The sequence below is a fragment of the Carcharodon carcharias genome, chromosome 5 (assembly GCF_017639515.1).
Source record: "Carcharodon carcharias isolate sCarCar2 chromosome 5, sCarCar2.pri, whole genome shotgun sequence".
Classification (NCBI taxonomy): Eukaryota; Metazoa; Chordata; class Chondrichthyes; order Lamniformes; family Lamnidae; genus Carcharodon; species Carcharodon carcharias.
In genome coordinates, this window is record NC_054471.1 from 60,613,362 (window position 1) to 60,622,882 (window position 9,521).

Consider the following 9,521-nt stretch of genomic DNA (forward strand, 5'->3'; position numbering starts at 1 on the left):
CTGTGTAAGTGTGAATCAGGTTGTCAGATTTGTTGAATTAACAAATGTTAAGTTAAGAAAACATTATTACAAGCGCACAAACTAAAAGAAAATGAAAAATGGTAGATGATAGTTTATGTACTTAAGTATAGCAGATTTAAATTTAATGAATCTGTGGAACACTCAAATGAATTAAGTATAACAGAAGCTTTCTGTGTCAGTTGTGGCTTAGTCAGTAGCACTATTGCCTCTGAATCATAAGATTTTACTTCAGGTCCTTGAGTGCAGAAATTTTGGCTGATGCTTACACCTTGCTTCTTCTCACTCTCAACCTAGCCACTGGCTGCACTCCCTTTGTCAATCAATAAATCTTGTCCTCTCTTCCCACAGGTGAAAATGCTATACAAATTCACAAGAGATAATCAGCTAACCTTATGATGCTGAGCCAGCTGAAGCAGAAAATCTGGAAATTTCAGGGCCTGGCAGAGCTAGGTGTATTGGCCATTATCAGCCTGGGGGCTACACTGAACAGAGTTTTTAATCACTTACACCCCTTCATTAGGCATTAGAGAATGTGGCATGAATCACAACAGGTTAGTGTACAGGTAATTAGCAAAGTTAATAGAACATTTCATTTATTGTGAGGGGAATTGAATACAAAAGTAGGGAGGTTATGCTTCAGGTATACAGGGCATTGGTGAAACCACATCTGGAGTACTGTGTCCAGTATTGGTCTCCATATTTAAGGAAGGATGGAAGTGCATTAGAAGCAACAGAGAAGATTTACTAGGTTAATACCTGGAAGGGGCGGGTTGTCTTATGAGGAAAGGTTGGATGGGATAGGCTTGTATCCGCTGGAGTTTAGAAGAGTAATGGACGACTTGATTGAAACATATAAGATCCTGAGGGGACTTGACAGGTTGAACGTGGAAAGGATATTTCCTCTTGTGGGAGAATCTAGAACCCGGAGTTACTGCTTCAAAATAAGAGGTCGCCCACTTAAGACAGAGATAAGAATGTTTTTCTCTCAAGAGAGTTGTGTGGCTTTGGAATTCTCGTCGCCAAAAGGTGGTTGAGGCAAAGTCCTTGAACAGCAGAGGTGATAGATTCTTGATAAGCAAGGGGGTGAAAAGTTATCATGGTTAAACAGGAACATGAGGTTAAAATCAGATCAGCCAAGATCTTACTGAATGGGGAAGCAGGCTCAAGGGGCCAAGCGGCCTACTCCTGCTCCTAATTCATGGCCAGGATTTCCCGGTCGGTAAGCGGCGGGCAAGGCCCACTCGCCAACGTGTAAAACGACGCGGGATGACATTGGGCGAAACTCCCGAAGTCACCCTGCCTCATTTCAATTTTCAGGTAGACAGGGGCTTAGGAGAATCAGCTGTGCATCCACTGACCTGTCAATGGCCAACTGAGGCCATTGACAAAATAGTTAAAGTGATTAATGGACCTGCCATCCAACCTCAAGGTTGGCAGACAGGCTGGGTGCCATGGTGGGCTTAAGAAAATGCATGAAACCTCATCCAGGGCAGGATAAGGTTTCATGCAGGTTTTTAAATTTTTAATAAAATTGTCAATGAAAGTGATGGACATGTCCCAACTCATGTGACAGGGCTGATCTCCCTGAGGCAGCACCCGCTCCTGAACCTCCCCCCACAACGGGGGGAAAATTCTGTCCCATATGTTCATATGTTAAAACACACAATCACCCAGCTTAACTAGGTCAAATTACCTTCTGATGCATATCTCCAGATCAGCCATGATCTTCTTGAATGGTGGAGCAAGCTCAAGGGGACACATGGCCAACTGTTGTTCCCATTTCTTATGTTCTGAATCTATGAAGCCCACCAATGCCATCCTAACTCTTCTCCCTATTCGCTTTCCTCCAGGTCCTTCTCATCAGGCAGGACGCCAGCGGTCTGTGCCCCTTTAAATCTTCCTGACGGTTTAGGTAATAAGTTTCTGAGGCCAGTTCCATGAGGCATAGCTGAGCAAATTAGCCACTGGGCTAGACTTCCATCTGACCCCCAGATAAAATTGCACCGCATTCCCCTGTACATTACGGGAGCCCTGACTTAAATATATTCACCATGTACCCTCTTACGTTTCCAGAGTCAGTTGCTCCATTAAAATTGGGGCTGGTGAGATGACGATGGGAACTGCCCATCCACCTCACACCCGTCCAGATGGGGAGTCTTAAAATCGGGGCCAGAGAGGTTTCTAAACACAGTATGGCCCACCTATACTTACGCTTACCAACACCTGCATTGAGAGCTGTTCACTGAATGGCTTCAGCACACTTCCAGCATCTGCTGCTTCCATTGAGTCCTACAAATTGAAATACCGCTGCAGCCGTTTTTCTATACTCAATTGAAGTAAAAGCCCATCAGAAATCCTCTTTAAACTGACCCTTATCCAAACAGGAAGTTGACCTTTGACACCCAGAGATGTAAGGCTACACCAATGGAAATTTCATTATCCCTGCTTCAGCTGTACTGAGTGAAATTTAATTGTGTAATTATCTGGGTGACTGAATGTGTAAAACTTTATGATGTGTCAGTTAAACGAAGCAGTGTGTTGGTGAGCTTCGTGCAAGTTGTTGCATGATTTAATGCTCAGAAGGACATTTTTACGAAGATACCTGTAGAACTTTAAAGGAAAAAATAGCATATGTTGGAGGAATTGGTAAATCGAAGAAGTCACTGGTATGATTCTTTTTAACCGCCTGTTCTGTCTTGCCTATTCCCTTTAAACATTGCCTTTGTAACTTGGAACAAGGGTGGCCTTAATTAGATCAGGAAATATTTTGAAATATTTGCTTAATCTGCTTTGTTATATTCATTATGAATATCAAGTCACAGTAGCATTGTAGGCTATTTACTTCTTGCACTATGTTCACAATGCGTCTTATCATCAAACTTAAACATTTCCTACATAAACCTTTCAATTCACCAGTATTGCGTTTTTATTACATATGCCAGCCATTCTTATGGTCTCCCTGAGCAAGACTGCGCAGAAAATGATGCAATATGAAATGTTTTTCTTCAACTCAATGCATATTATCTGCTGAGAACTGGTCAAACTACATGCAGCCATTCAGTCATCAAAACTACTAGCTCATTTGTGCAATATCACTGTGTAATTATACTAATACAATTCAATTTTTAAATAGAAATTTCCCTTTTAAAGCTTTTAAAAGTTTTTTTATTAAATGTTAAGGAATGCATATTGTACTATTTTGAAATGTGAAAACATTTGCTACAGGGAGCCTTCCTCTTATCGTTGCTGCAGAAAAAATACATGAGTTACTTTATAACATTTTCCCTGACTGTTTAAGGGGCAAATGAAAATGGCCATGATTCTTTGGCAAACCCCGGCTGGTTTACTGTAACTTCACCAGAAATCCACTGGAAAGGCTAGAATTTTGTCCGGGACCCAGGTCTAAGCTTTATATCAGGGATTCTGGATGGCCTTTTAGAGGTGATACCTCTGCCTACCCAAACATGGCCATTGGCATAAGAGGGACTGATAAATCTCGATGTCAGGAGTTCCTGGTTTCCTGGCCTTCAGTTGAACCTGACATAGTGTCAGCAGAGGTCAGATGTAGCAACTGGAAGTGGGCTTTAGGGCAGAGCCCATGTACATAAAATGTAAACCGTGTTTACTGAAAAGCGTTGCATTGCCTCTATCTTATTGAGCTAAGATATGGATGTTAGTTATTCGAGTTTTGCTGAAAACAGAAACATGTTGTCGAAGCTTGTTGTCTTCCACTCAACAGATCAAATACAAGAATACCAAAATTTCAAGTGATAACAATCATTTACACGACAGAAGAAAAGGGTGCTGATTGGTTGGCAAGGCGGCTCTGATTGGCTGAGGCATTGCCCATGGAGAAAGCAGTGCAGAACTATAGGCTCACAAGCTTCTGTTGTCTTTCTTTTCAGCAATATTATTTGAGTTTAAAACAAAATAAAGAAGAGGCTGGGTGTTGGCTTAGCATCTGGGAGACACCTGCCTTAAATCTTCAGCTCATGAAACAGTCCATAAACCACTGGTCACATATCTACCGCCAACCTTACACGTTAAATTTGCACTGTCTCCTCCATCACCCCTATAACTCTAGTAATGGGGGATTTTTCAATTCATATGAACATAAGAAAACCTGGAATGAGGAATGGCTATGCAGCCTATAAACATGCTGTTCACACAGTGTCATGGATTTTAGGCAAACTATTTAATCTCCTCAGAGAAAATTCTGCATAACTATTCTCTGAACAGAATTTACTCTTCCTGCAGCAGTCCTGTAACAATAGGATTTACAGTATTTTAAACCTTATCTACTTTCACTAGTTCAATCTACTTATTGGAATGTGCAGTTTGTTGTAATAAGCCTATAAGGGGTATCAGCACAACATCAGCAGAAGGAAAATGTTTCACTTTTGCTTTGAGCGCGCACGCACACACACACACACACATCTCTGATGCTTTCAAGCTTCATACCTATGTATAACTTTTTACATGGGCCTAGTCTTAATAAATGAACCCACAACATGCTTACCCAATCCCTTATAAGTGATCGTTGACTTGTGTCTTGTACAGTAAATAAACCCAAGGTATTATAACATTATAATAATATAACATGGTGACCGGCGGTGGTAAGACAGGTGGCAGCAAGGTTAAATATAGGCTCGACATGGTGAGCAGCTTTAGATCATGCTGCACAGCATGAGAAGGCCCTCAACAAAAAAGCCCCAAAAAAATCATAAAAATCAGGCCAGAGAAGATTCCGATTATAACAGGTGGTTTTAGGAGTGTCTGAACAATAAATTGAATAAAAAAGCAAAGATGCCATTACTCTGTGGCGCAATCCCACCACAACTCACCTTCGTGGGTGGAGCTTCAGAAAAGCCTGTGAAAGCGGATACAGTGACTCTCATCCCAGGCACTACAGAAAAAGGAAGGTCAAAGGTGTATTGTCACAATGTCCATAAAATTCCCCAGTTTGAATTGGAATGCAGCTGACCTACTATCGGTTTTAAAAAATTTTAAACAGCATATAAAACTATTGTTTCTTGATCACCAACTCAAAAATTCTGTTTGCTAGCTCCCCATTTGAAAAATCACAGTGTATACCCTTTGCTCTGCATCTGCTGATGAAGTGGTCTGTGGACTCTGTAGGCTGTTGTTAAAATGACAGCCGCCCCCCCACCGCCACTGCCCCACACACACACACTAATACAGATGGTAGGATGTGAACATAGAATTAATGATTTTTTTTACAGTTTGTGAAGAAAATAAACAAAGAAATATGTTGTTAACTGTCCTTCAGCTGGTCTTAATACAGTAATTCCTTGTTGTGGCTTTTTTGTTCAGTTATCTTCGTGGGTGTAACTATACAGAACAAATTTCCATTTTTTATCCCCAAAAGATCTTGGTTTGCAGTAGTTTCCTCTTCTCAATATCCATGCTCAATATTTCCAAGGGAGAGATAGGAAGAGACCCATTTCTTGCAGCCTTTCAGTATATCCTTCCAATCTCTGCTCTGACTTGGTTAAAAAAAAAAGCCTTGCTGGCTGCATATTTCGGAGGAATTTGATTACTATGTCTGCTGTGGTCATTGTGTTGCAAAACAGGTAATTATATTTTTGATGTCTCATCTCAGAAAATTTTAAAGAGTAATAGTGTAAAAGTCAACAGGAGATGGGATCTTTCATGCTCCCCTTAGGGGACGGTGGGGTGAAGGGTGGTGGTTGAGAGACTGTTCCTTTTCATCCCACTTGGGGGTGGAATGCAAGTTGTACACTCGGCTGGCTGGCAGTCTTTCCATTGTCTTAATGGGATTACAGTTTATTAAAAATCTAGCAAGAAAATAAAGGCATTAAAAATTGTATTTTCTTCTTTAAAGAACACATTCTCGTAACACAGCACACTACCTTTGCAGATTCTATAAGACATATATCCATAGCCATGGAAGGCCATGGCGAAACCTACTACTGTGAAAGTTTCAGAGTACAATAGTTCACTAATTCCATGTTCTGGATCCATAGTTCTGGAGTGCAAGTACAGTCAATATTCCTGGGTGTCACAGATGTTCTACATTGTGGAAAATAAAGACCCAGCATTTGCAGGTCTACTGGCATGTCGTGACCTACCTCTAGTTGCAATTTATGGAATCAGTCAGACATCACAAGGGAGATCAACCTCAGAAACTACTCCTATTATCTCAGTTCATGACCTAACATTGAAATATTTGGAATGTTTCGGCAAAATTGGCAGTTTCAAGGGAGCTGCAACATTACATTTTCAGGAGAAAGCAAGTCCATCAATTGATTCACATAACCACATAAGTGCAGCATCCACTTACAAGATAAAGTGAAGGATGAACTAGGCAAAATGGAGAGAGAGAGAATCATTAGAAGAGTAGAGGAGCACACAGATGGTGCAGCTCAATCACATGCATCCTAAAGAAGGTCAGATCTTTGAGAGTATGCCTCAATCCATGATGTTTAAACACAGATTTTGAAATGGTGCCCTTATAAAATACCCACATTAGAAGAGTTAAATCCAAGATTTGCAGGTGCAAAATTCTTCTCGAAGCTTGATGCCCAGCATGATTATTGGTCAGTACATCTCGTGGAGAATTACAAGAGCAGATTACATTTCATACCACATTCAGACGACACTGTTTTCGATGGCTTCCTTTTGGGTTATCATTTAGCCAGGATCTCATTCAAGGTCACATGGACCTCATTACATGCACTATACCAGGATGCATCTTAATCGCAGACAAAATAGCTGTTGTGGGAAGAACAAAGCAAGAACATGATCATAATCTGCACTTATTAATGCAGCAGCACATCGTGAAGGCTTGATGGTCAACAGTCCAAAATGCGACATCAATGTGCAGATCAATTTCTTTGGTTCTATTTATTCCAGTGCTGACATATGTCCCAGTCCAAATAAAATAGAAGATGGTAAGGCCATGCCAACTCCCCAAAATAAGGATGATCTTTGAAGATGTCCAGGGCCAGGATTTTCCGTGCCCGCTGGCGTGGGCATGTTCAGTGGCCTGAGTGGACAATATCACGGGAAGGCCAAAAATTGGTTTCACAATGTCGTGAAGCCAGTTTGCTATTGTCTGCTTAGCCCATCGATGGTGAGCCGCATTCCCCGCCATCAGACATTGGGAACCTCATTGTAATACTTCAGCATATCATTATAAGGCCAGCCCGCCTGACATCCACCCCCAGCCCCCCCACCCGCCCCCCCACCCTTGCTGAATCATCCCCCCATGTCAGCAGGGAAACATGTCAACGCGTTTCACAACAGTCTATGTAAGGCGTGCATTTGGTGGGCTGTACTCCACTCAGGACTTCAAGGTTTGTTTGCCTACGTTGCTTCAGTCAGCCCTCACAGCCATCAGCGCCAGTCTTCCCAGACAACACCACATCACATTTAGGAGGGCTCACGGGCAGGTCTCTACCTACCAGATCAGCCATATGTGGGTAGTTTTTCAATGGCTGCTAGGCTAGGGCTTGCTTGGGGAAGGGAGAGAAGTGGCCCCAGGCAAGGGAAGAGGCTGCAGGATGAGGGCTTTACAGCGGAAGGAGGATATCCCAGGGTGCGTGTGGGGGCACATGTTGATCTGTGAAAGTAGCCTCAGGATGGCGAGGACCGAGGAGGCAGTCTACAGAGGCGATGAGGCCAGATGGACATGTGAGGGTATGTTTGTGAGAATGGGCGGTGATGTCCCTTGAGCTGGCAGTGAGTGAGATGCCTGTAAATGTGTGATGATCTTGAGTGTGTGAGTTTAGAGTGATGAGATGGTTGTCATACTAACATCTGGGGGCTAGTGCTAAAATTGGGAAAGCTGTCTCACAGGCTAGTCAAGCAACAGCCTGACATTGTCATCTCTCCACTGGTTGAATTCATAGCTCCCACCCTAACAACACTATGATTGTACTTACACCTCATGTACTGCAACAGTTCAAGAAGGCAGCTCACCACCATCATCTTAAGGGAAACTCAGGATGGGTAACAAATGCTGGCCCAGCCAGCAAAACCCATGAATGAATAATAAAAAATAATCTGGGATGATTCCGCCCTAGGCCCCTTAAATTTCTTGTCTCCTTACATTCCCAATTGTTCTCAAAAATCTCCATCGCTAAGGGAATTGTTGAGAAAGGATGTGCCTTTCCTGTGGCACAAAGACCACCAATACCTCTTTGAAGCACTGAAACAGTCATTATCAGAAGCATCGACATTGTGATTTTACGATCCTAGGGAGACAACTACCCTGGAGATAGATGCCTCACAGAATGGTCTGGGAGTATGCACACTACAGAAAGGCAAACCAATGGCATTTGTTTCAAATTCTCTGTCAGTAATGCAATTAAGCTACGACAACATCAATCAGGGAACATTAGCTTCAGTGTTGGGTTTAATACCATCTTTGGCCAAAAATTTGTGTTAGAGGCCAACCACAAGCTACTGGAGATGATTTGGTGAAAACCATTAGCCAGTGTACCACCAAGAATGCAACATATCTTGATAAAGATTCAAGGTTACGACTGTGAGATTAGGTAATTTGATGGTCACATCAGATACACTTCTCAGACTGTCTAACCCAAAGAAAACAAAAGATATATTCTTAGATCTACAAGCTGCCTTCATTGATATCAAGCTTGAAGATGTTCTGCAAATTGATCTGGTACACTTTATGTAACACAAATGCCAGCAGCTACAAGAAGAAATGCAAAAGATCCTACACCATAGAAACTGTAGAAAAACATCATCAAAGGATGGCCTGATTCAGTTCGGCATGTCCATCAATACGTGAGACTATTTTGACCTTATCGGGATGAGCTAGGCATCTCCCAGAAAGTAATTTTTAAAGGCAGGCAGGTCATCAGAACCGGAATCTTTGCAACCTGATATTCTTTAACAACTTCATCACTCACCCGTGAGCAAGAGAGCTAGTCTATTGGCCGGGTATGAACGAAGACATTGAAGTTATTGTCAAGAAATCAGCACAAAGCAGACATTGATTCTATATGAAGTTCCTACCCATCCTTGGTCCAAAATCATATCTGACCTCTTTCATGTCCATGCCACCGCTTTCATGGTCATTGTCGACTACTTTACCAAGTGCCCCATTATTTGACAATTGCACATTACATCCAGCAGAACAGTTGTGCACACTCTAGGTGCTATTTTCATTTTATTTGGTGTGCCTAGAGAGATCATTGCAGACCATGGTGTAAAATCATTTGGTAAGCCATTTCAGGATATGTGCAAGAAGTGGAATATCGATCGCACTACTGCTCCTCATTACTCTAGATCTAACAGCATAGCTGAACTAATGAGTTGCACAGTGAAATCTCTAATTCTCAACTGTAGACAGGTCAAGCAAGATCTACACATTGCAATGTTACATCTGAGAGTGACACCTTTAAGCGCACTTATTCCATCAGCAGTAGAGCTCATATTTGGCAGACCAGTGTGTAGCAATTTACCTACTCTTATTCCATTCTGCTCTC